Genomic DNA, 10588 nt, shown 5'->3' with positions numbered 1-10588 from the left:
AGGGGATGGACCTTTGAAGGAACCTGCCCCTGGTTCCTCTCTCACTTCCTGTTCCTGATCTGTACAATGTGAAACAGCTCAGGCAGCCATTAATACTACCAAGCCTTCCCTGTGATGGGGGAACTGACATCCCTCTGAAATGTTAAGCCAACATAAGTTCTCCATTAAGTTACTTCTGTCAGGACTTTTGTCCAGTGATAAGGAGATTAACTACCACAGTCCTGAGTATGGCTAGACTATAGCTGAGGTACTGGAGCACAGACTTAGAGTGGTAGATTTAATTACTACCTTCAGTTCTTAGCCCCTAGAGCTACATTCTTGACTTGGTATTGGCAGAAGGATGCATGTGTCTCTTAGAGTTTAATCCTGTGAGTTGCTCTAGTTGCTTCAGTTACTGTGGACAGACACAATAGTATCCAACCTCAGTGTAGACCCTAAGATACCTCTGTATCTCCATTTGTCCACAGCTCCGACATAAGCTTGTCCTACATTGATACACTTCACTCTAGACCCAAAGTAAACACATGTGGTGCTAGGATTCCCAAATATAATGAAGCCAGATAGTAGACCCACAACTTGAAGCAAAGCTTCTCTCACAAGCCAACCCCACCATCGCTAACAGTCATAAGAAAAGTACTTGTCCAGGCAGTGTTGGCAAACTCCTTTTATCCCAGCACCTGGAAGGCAGAGGCAGGCTGATCTCTTGAGAGTTTGAATCCAGCCTGGTCTACAAAGCGAATTCCAGGACAACCAAGGCTACACAGAGAAACCCTGTCTTGAAAAAAAAAAAACCAAATTAACTAACTAAATTTTTTAAAACAAAAAGTACTTGTCACTGAATTGGGAGACAATTTTCCCCATGGCATTGTTGCAGAAATCGCCCCTGATTTTGGTCTGCTTGGAGTTCGTCCACTGCCTCTACTGAAGAAGGCAGCATAGAGAGTAAGCATCTGGAACTTCATTAGGGAAGATGTGCAGGTGATATGTGGTCCTTACTCCGTGGGATGCAGAGGGAGGATACAAGCTGTGTATATTGGCTGCACCATTACCAGCAAACATAGAGTGCACCCACCTTGTGCCAAGGCCTGGGTAGATGTTACTGGAGACTTGCAGTAGGATTCGAACTAGAAGAGCCTTCTAAGTCCCTGCAGAACCAGACCTGTATCCCGTTGCAGATAGCATCCAAATAGATTGGCTGAGGCTGGCCAGAGTGCTCTAAGCTTATGGTTAAACAATGAGGTCCTTAAGGGAAAAGCATCTCTCCAGTCTGCCCACCATGCTAAGACTTACACCCGGCAGCACCACTGAAGGACTTCTCAAGGACGCAGAGGCTGGTGGGCTGACCTGCAGCTAACAATCATCAGTGGTCCCTCCTCACTGTAAATGAAGTTCCTTGTGATTTCAGCACACAGAGCTGAGGATTCACTCAATGTATCAGATATAATCAAAACCTTATTTCCCAAGCCAGGTGTAGTGGTGCACGTCTGTAACCCCAGTACTCTGAAGGCTGAAGATTGGTTTTTGAGTTTGAGGCTAGCTTGAGCTGCACAGCACAATCCTGTCTCAGAAAGAAGAAAAAAAATCTATTTTCCCCATGATGCTGCTATACGTACTTTGTTGGGGAGACTGATCCCTGAGAACAGCCACATATTCTTCAGGGCCAAGAGCAAAATGAAAATTCAAGATACACTCATAAGTTCTTTAGAATTACAAGATTGCAGCAACACTGCATTAAAGCGCATGCAGTCTCTACTGGATGGGGCCAGTGTCACTGCACAGATGTGCTAGAAGCTAACACTGTTGCCACATTAAGGGAGTGCTGGTTGCCAATGCTTGCATATGTATGTGTTAAAGAAACAACCAGGGATCCGGGCAGTGCTGGTGCATGCCTTTAATCCCAGCACTTGGGAGGCAGAAGTAGGCAGATCTCTGAGTTGAAGGCCAGCCTGGTCTACAGAGCAAGTTCCAGGACAGTCAGGGATACGGGGCTACACAGAGAAACCCTATCTCACACTGAGACAATTAAATAGAAAGATCTCTCTATGTATATGTATACGTATACGTATACACACACACACACACACACACACACACACAAAACGACAGGGGTCCAGCCCAGGTGTAGAATCCAGAAAATGACCACAGTTTTTTCACTCAGCAAACACTCACGGCACCTACCATCCCCAGCTCTTCCTCAGGCACTGTGTTGAGGTCAAGTAACGGTCAACTTCAAGAAGAAGGGCCTGTTATTTCCAGCCCAGCAACTCTAGGTTGCTGGACCAGTGACCAGGTGGCTACAGGAGAGACTGAGAACCATTCTTCAGCCCTCAGCCTCCTACCAGCTGGCCCTTTCTTCACCATGATTCATAAACCATTTCTGAGAGCAACCCCCCCATTCCTGCCCCCACACAAAGTGCTTTAAACACAGCCCAGACCTGGCTGTAGGTTTGAGTGAGCACAGCTGTACTGAGAAGGTTGCACAAGAAGCTTGGAGTGGGTTTTTTGCAGTCACGAGAGGTCTTGCCCTGGGCTCAGGACAGCAAGCAGATGCCTGTACAAGTTCACCAAGGTGAGAGACTCGCCCTGAAGCCTTAAATGCTCCAGCGGCTCCCACCGAGCTCGTCTGGCACAGACGTATGGAAAATGGGCCTTGCTTGAAGCTGCAGCAAGGATGGGGCACCCTCTTCTGCTGGGGAATGAAGGACTGTCGCTGGAAGAAGTGTTGGACAAGGTTGCCCAGCTCTTCCCCAAGGCCGAGAGCAGCCTTCGTTTTCACTATAGAATTATATTCTCTGAATCCGATGCCAACTTATAATGAATGACCCACCTCTGTCATCTCCCTGATGTGGTGGCCTGTACTAATAAACCCTGACTGTGATGTTCAAGGCCAGCCTGGGTTGTTTAGTGAAACCTTAACTCATACTCCAGCCCAAGAGAAGAAGAAAGACTTCAGGTCCCTACTTAAGATCAAGAGAAAGGTGCTGAGTTTGTTGCTTCCTGTTTTTCTCTTGAAGCAACTAAGAAGGAGCCTGCTTAAGGCAATGTGCTATAAATCAGTATTAGTGCAACCTCTTAGACGTGAAGCTTCTCAAATGCCTTCCCCCAATTTTAGAATTGTATCTATTGATTTTGCTTACAGTGGCTAAGTTCCAAGGAGACCGATGGCTAGGTCCATATGCTCGGTTTCCATATTTTCTGGAGAAGCTCCTCATTGGTTTCCAAGTGTAACGTTCTCACCAGCAGAGCACCAGGGGCCCTGTTTCCCATGCCCTCCCTATACCTGGTTTTTCTGATGTTCCATCTCTTTGTTATGCTGCTGGGAATCCAAGCCAGGAGCTTTTCTGTACCGAGCTGTCCTCTCTGAGCTATGCCCTCATCCCTCTTGTGTCTCTCCCAAGCCCCAGCCTAATTGTTGTGCGGTGATAGATAGCTCTCTGTGCTGTAGATTTGAGTTTCCCCAACAACCCATGATGTCAGCTGCTTCCTGTGCACACATAGCCTTTCTTATGTCATCTTTGGCAATATGTCTGATCAGGTTCTTTGTCCATTTTTAAAACTGGGTTATTCGGTGCTTTACTATTAAGCTGTCTGTGTCTCATATAGTCTGGCTGTTAACCCAGATAAATAGTTTGTGGATATTTTTCCCAATCTGCAGACAGCTTTCCTATGTGGTTAACTGTCTCCCAGGCTAGAGAGCTTCTGACTTGATGGAACCTTACTTGTTTAATTGGCTTTATTGCTTGAGATTTTGCTAGGATGCCCAAAACATTGCTTCCTAGATTGATAAGAAGTTTTAGATTTTTAAAATTCCAGGTCTTACATTTTGACTCTTTAACTCATTTTGGTCTGTTGTTGGATATGGTATGAGATAAGAATCCAACTTTATTCTTTCCCATGTAAATACCCAATTTTGCCAACATCATTTTATTTTTTTTCTTATTTAATTTTTATTCATAATCATAAACTTAACTTTGCAATCCAGCTAGACTTGAAGGGGAATGAGGAAAATATGGAACCCAAAGACTTCAGTGAGAGCAGAGATTACAGGGTATTGCGAGCAGATGGGGTGGGACCGCTCTTCTGAGCTACAGAAGGAATGGTTTGATGGGTAAAATGCCAAGTCAAAAGAAATTAGAGTTGTCCACAGTCAGAAATGGTGATCTTCTTGCTGGTCTTGGCATTCCTGGACCCAAAACGCTCCATGGCTTCCACAATGTTCATGACTTCTTTCACCTTCCCAAAGACCACATGCTTGCCGTCGAGCCATTCAGTCTTGTCAGTGCAGACAAAAAACTGGGAACCATTTGTGTTTGGCCCAGCATTTGCCATGGACAAGATGCCAGGACCTGTATGCTTCAGGATGAAGTTCTCATCCTCAAATCTCTCTCCGAAGATGGACCTGCCACCAGTGCCATTATGGCGTGTGAAGTCACCACCCTGGCACATGAATCCTGGAATAATTCTGTGAAAGGAGGAACCCTTATAGCCAAATCCTTTCTCTCCAGTGCTCAGAGCACAAAAGTTTTCTGCTGTCTTTGGAACTTTGTCTGCAAAGAGCTCGAAGCAGACGCGGCCCAAGGGCTCGTCATTGGCCGTGATGTCGAAGTACACGGTGGGGTTGACCATGGCTGCAGCAAGCGGCGAAAAGCGATAGCGGCGCCTGCAAAGCTGCCAACATCATTTTAAAAAGACTATTTCTTTCCCCACTATTTTCTTGACGCCTTCATCAACAAATGACTTGGTTTCCAGGGTTCCCGTTCAACTCCAAGTGTGCTTGCTTTCTGAGCAACTTCCGTGAGACTAGTTGTCTTTGACTTCTTGTAAAGATGAACTGTGAGTGGGAATTGAAAAAAATAAAAATAATAAAAAATAATAAAATGCAAAGAAAAAAGATAGATTGAGGTAACAATTCATCCCACACGCTTTGGTGAGGTGATGACACCACCATCGATTGGGCTCGATGACATAGCATTGATGAGGGGGTTACTTACCGCTTCCTGGATGACCCCAAAGTAGCCACACCACCAAAAAGTCTCACCCAAGCATGACTAACTACTTTCCTAAAAACTGCATGGACAGAATGCCCCTCTAGTTAACCGAGCACACTCTGTGCTATACCACCTCCAAGGAAACAAGAACACAAGCAGCTTAGACAGGATGACCTACAGAGAGTTACTCTGTGTAATTCTGCAAGGAATCTCAGGTGAGGCTCTAATGATCTTCCCCACCCACTTCTTCTAGAAGAAAATGTCAAAGGGCCTGATGTCAGGGTGTCTTTGGATCAGTCGCAGCTGTCTGGATGAAGATGAGCTGGCTGCCATGCTCAGAGGCCACACTCTATAACACCATCTACTTTGCTCTTGAAAACCAAAACAGTCCCCTCGCCATCCATTAAGGCTGCGACAGGAAAAAAAAATTGTTATGTGTTATGTTATATTGACTAGTTATCACAGTTTTGAACACTTGAAGGAAATACAATTCAAATTAAGGTTAATTGCACCAGCTTTCAGCTGGCTTTCAATCCATGTGTTTATTTAACAGGACCCAATCACGAGATAAGCATATACTCTTAGTCACAGAGACTGTGAAAGGTAAGTTGGGACCTCTCCTGAGCAACTCCATGGTCAAAGCTTAAAGTGTAAACCGAACACCGGCGAACTACCAAAAGGAATGGAGCTAGTTGTAAGGATTAGCTGCAAAGAATCTAGAGTAGAAAATACTCTGAAGAATATGTAACCTTTCAAGCCAGACATAAGAAAACACTGAGCCAGGTGGTTCTCTAGGTTACAGAGACTCAGCCTCCCAGATTGGCAGGTACCAGGACTGATGTCCCTTCAGCAAATCTACTAAGGAGAAATGCTGGAAGATGTAGATTTCCTCCAATTGGATTGCCACAATTCTCCCACTATGGGTTCCTAAAATAATGTTACTGGGCCTTTCCAGGACAGGACCCAGCTGGGACATGGTGTGCTTGAAGTAACAGGTTCAACATCACAGGTGCCACACACCGGTGGCACTCCAGCATCCAGGGATCGGTGAAAGACAGAGCCATCTCTCTCCTGTACCCTCAGCTCCCGTCTGTTGGGATGTCTCTGTGTGTCAGGCTCTGTTCTGAACACACAAGTCGTAAGCCTACTGCACAGTAGAGGAAACAGGAACATATCTTCATTAACTAAGCCTTGTTTGCTCCAGGCTATTTTGCAAGAAACTGATAGTTCCAGAATTCATATTTAGTTAGCCAGGCTCCAAAACCTGAGCTCTTCACTAGAGCTCTTCTTCCTCTCAAACACAACTGGAAGTAAGGGTGGGCACGCTAGCCTGAGATGAAGGCAGGCACACTAAGCGCTGGTGAAGGAGAGCACATAGAATTGTGTCCAGTGTCTTCCCCACCCCTACCGCCAACAGAAAGCAGGATCTGAGAAAAGCCACGGGACTTACAAGGTTTAGTTCTGCTGGAGAACCCTGCTATTAAGGTCACTGTCCCCCATGACAGGATGGCTTTCTGAGATCGGAGCAAAATGGAGGACGCCCTTTCTTGCAAGGTTTCCCTGTCTCTACCTGACCCTGTCTGGAGAATGTCCCTTAAGCACAGGTGCCTGGGCTTGTCTGGAAAATGACCTTGTGCACAACTCTCCACAAGTGCTGCACAACTCAGCACACAAGTCTCACTCTGGCTTCCCGCCCTCGTGATAGTTAGACACTATGTTATGACCAAGCAGCCCTTCCCACCCTCATGATAGATACTATGTTACGACCAATCAGCCCTTTCCATCCAAACCCCTAAAAGCCCTTGTATACCCTATCCCTAACCTAAGCCACAGTTCTGTGAAAGTGAGGCTCCCATGCACAGGACTCCCAGGGACTCCAGGGCTCCCTGGTTCTAAAGTGCTGTCAGGTCCCAATGGTAGGCAGGAGGTCTCTGAATGCATACCTGTCCCACTCCATGATTCCATGCAACTGACAATAAGGCTACTGACCAATATCCTAATGGACAAAAGAAGTTCTTTAGGGTGATGGCCTTGGCGAGTGTGAAGGGTAACGAGGACTTCTGCAGAAAGAAGTCAAGCCAAAAATATACAAGGCATCAGAGTCCCAGCCTAGGAGGCAGGATTGGTGGCACATCTCAGCCAGGTCAGCTTGCTATGGCATGAAGTGAAACAGTCAAGAAAGACTCCCTTGTGGGGACCTGAAAATGACCCACTGATGACATAACCTGTTTCCTGGAATCCTGAGAGACTGATGTTCCCTCCTGCTGTGTCTAGGTCACAGCGTGTTGTGTAAACTAGCATCTGCTGGAGCGAGCCGGCCGGCCATCTCCAAGCTTGAAACAGAGCAGGCCATGGTCTAAGTGTTGGTTCTGAGGTAGGGAATGCAGGTGGTGGGTCATTTCCAATAGAATGCTGCACGAGAGGGCCTCCACGAGGCCAGAGGTGACTACAAGAAGCATTCATAAATCATTGACTCTGGCAGGGGCAGTCGTAAGAAGATACTGTGTCAGTGGGACCTCAGATGGCAAGACTCATGACTGAAGACTCCAAGGAAGCCAGAGGAACAGCAGCTTTGGGCACACGGCCTAGCAAGGCCCCAATGCTTAACTGCTACAGCACTGTCTGTATTTTCCACATTTCTCCACCTATACTGTGACATCCCATCCTGACCCTGGAGGTGGAGGTGGAGGGGATGGCCTACAAATAAGAAGAAGACAGTGAGGAGGAGAGAAGAAATGACTGTATTCTTTCCTACTGGGGGCCATTTGTCTGAGAGGAAGGGGAGAATACATTCTCATTGGAGGAGAGCTCATAGTTTTAACATGGTACAACACTGGACTTGGGATGTGTGAGACTGACAGGGTTAATCTTTGCCATGTATCAGATTTTACCTAACAGACATTAAAGAATAATCCAAATTGTCCAAGTCTGACAGGAAAGTATGAGAAAGGAAAGGGTTACTTTCTCATTAGGAACATCTCTGCTGTTTAATACATTCAGTTTCTGTTTCCTTCTGTCTTTCTGTCTCCATCTCTGTCTGTGCCTCTCTTTCAATGCTTCTCTCTGTCTTTCTCTCTGTCTCTCTGTCTGTCTGTCTGTCTGTCTGTCTGCATCTATCTCTCTGTGTCTCTGTATCTCTCTGTGCCTGTATCTTCCTGCCTCTCTCTCTCTCTCTCCCTCTCCCCTCTCTCTCTCACACACACACATACACACACCTCTCTTCATGTATTCTAGAAGTATTAGGAAGTTCAACGTGCAGGATGGTGCTACATGGATCAAAGACAACGTGTCATTACCATAGTTGAAAGAATTAGTCAGGTCGTCCCAGAATGAGAAAATACCAGGATACTTCCTAGGTTCTTTGGAGAGAGATTGTAGCCAAATGTCAAGGATTTATCTTTAGAAAGATAAATATTTAAATTCAATGTTTTCAGGTTGAAATTGTAGCTTAGTGGTAAAGACCTTGCCTGGCGTGCATGAAAGCCTGGGTTCCATACCCAGCACTGCCAAAAAGGAGCAGAGAGCATATACACAGCAAGACCGCAGAAGACAGGAAAGTGGTGTTTGTTGGTGTCCACACAGATAAGCTACTATGGACAATGCAGGGTGAAGTATCCACTCTGTGGCAGGGCGTAAATTATTCTACTTCCTTCAATGAGCATTTTCTGGGTTCTCCATAACGGTCGTGGAACCAGTAGGGTTTATAGATGATACTTTCAAATAATATGCATTTCTACTATTGAGCCAAAGTTTCTTACATTTTTGACTCATAAACTACAATTCGACCACCTTCTCCCCAAAGAGCCCGAGCCTCACAGAAAAGATACTCTGTGTAATTGGTGACACTCATTTTTTAAAAAAAATTGTATCTCTTTTCTCAGAGTCTGTTCTGTATTTTAAGAAAGTGTGGAGTCACGGTTCATGAAGCTGAATCATGCTATTGTCTAGAGACAGCATCCTCTACTGGGTGGTGGACTGTCCTTCTCTCTGTTAGCGATCACTTCGAGGATTTTTAATGGCTAGCTCTGAAAATACTTTGTACAGTTTAATTAAATATTAAACATTCTAAGATTGGTCATACAGCTCCAGAAAAAGAAAAGAAAACTAAAAAAGTTGTCTAAACAGTGCCTCCAATTCCCCAATACGATGCTGACGATGATTTAAGTCATGCTAAGAGACGTCAGCTTCAGAGGCTTAAGCAGGATGAGAACTGATTTCTCTCATGTAAAAAGTCCAAGTGTGGGCTGGAGAAATGGCTCTGTGCTTAGGAGCATCTTTGTGGCTCTTGCAGAGGACCTGGCTTCCGTTCCCAACACCCACGCAGCAGCCCACAGCTGTCTGTATGTCCAGTCCCAGTCTGTCATTCCGATGCCCTCTTCTGGACTCCACAGACACCAGGCACACGTGTGGTGCATACACAAACATGTAGTACACATAAATAATAAAATAAACACCCATGCACATAAAATAAATAATAAAATAAGTCAAAGCAACAACAACGAAATTTAAGTCCCAAGTGAAGCAGATGGAATTGGGTGGGTAGATGGTTCAAATCTACCAGCCTACCCAGCCTTGAGACTTGACTTCTCTCCTCCTCACATCTGAGCATGAGAATATTGTTGCTTGCCTCTGCCACCATTGCCCAGTGGCCAGTTAGATGAGCCAGATGCTATGGGTGCCACTTGATTTTACACTCTATTGGTCAAACATGGACACAAGGCCAAATCCAGCTGCCCATAAGACTGGTAAACAACGTCTCTCACAGATAATCCATGTACCCGTCTCAAAGACGGGGATCTTATTTCTAAGTGAGAAATGGGAGACTGGGTATAGAGAATGAATGAATGGGCCTGACAAAATATCTCCCCGTGCCTTGGTCATGTCTGGGATGAAGCTTTAATTATGTTTAACAGACATTTACTCCTGTGTGCTAGTATTCTACATTATCCAGAGATAATCTTCCAAGAAAAGGGACTTTGTTAAAGGGGAAAAAATCCCAATATATCTGTAAACAAACAACACTGAAGGGTAAGACCATTCTTCACGTATTTCTTTCTTTGTGTGAAATTGTAGCGAAGATCAAGTCTTTCTCTTTCCCTGAGAGGAAGACAATTGAATTCAGAGGTTTGGGGCCGCCCAGGATGGCAAGGCACCGATGAGCACATTGTGACATAAGGCTGTGGTAACACTCACGAGGGACTCCAAAACAAACCGTTTGCATCTGGCAAGAAAAGTAATGCCAGGACTGCATGTGACTGTCACAAGGGCTTTGCTGTGTGTCAGTCTCTCCTCATTTTCATATTTCACATTTAGTCCTGCCCAAAATAAATGCTCTACAGTTGCCCTTTACCAACGGAGCTCTGGGAGGGGAGGCAGAAACCAAAGGTGACACTGGCTGTATTGCAGAAGAAATTCCACACAGGGCTGAGGCTCTTCGCTCCTTAAGCAGCCCACAAACCTACAGTCATCACCTGCCATGCTGGCGCAGTACAAGTCTATGAGGGTTCTTCTGAAAAGGGTCTTCTTTCTTTGTATCTTTGTATCTTTGTATCTCTCTCTCTCTCTCTCTCTCTCTCTCTCTCTCTCTCTCTCTCTCTCTC

At 45.5% G+C, this 10588-nt stretch overlaps 1 pseudogene; it reads right to left on the bottom strand.

The window, feature by feature from the left end:
- Window positions 1-4131: 4131 nt before the first annotated feature.
- On the bottom strand, window positions 4132-4638 carry LOC114632272 (annotated as a pseudogene).
- Window positions 4639-10588: the final 5950 nt, after the last annotated feature.

The sequence above is a fragment of the Grammomys surdaster genome, unplaced genomic scaffold, assembly GCF_004785775.1.
Source record: "Grammomys surdaster isolate TR1022 unplaced genomic scaffold, NIH_TR_1.0 372, whole genome shotgun sequence".
Classification (NCBI taxonomy): Eukaryota; Metazoa; Chordata; class Mammalia; order Rodentia; family Muridae; genus Grammomys; species Grammomys surdaster.
This window is presented reverse-complemented; position numbering and strand designations above follow the sequence as displayed.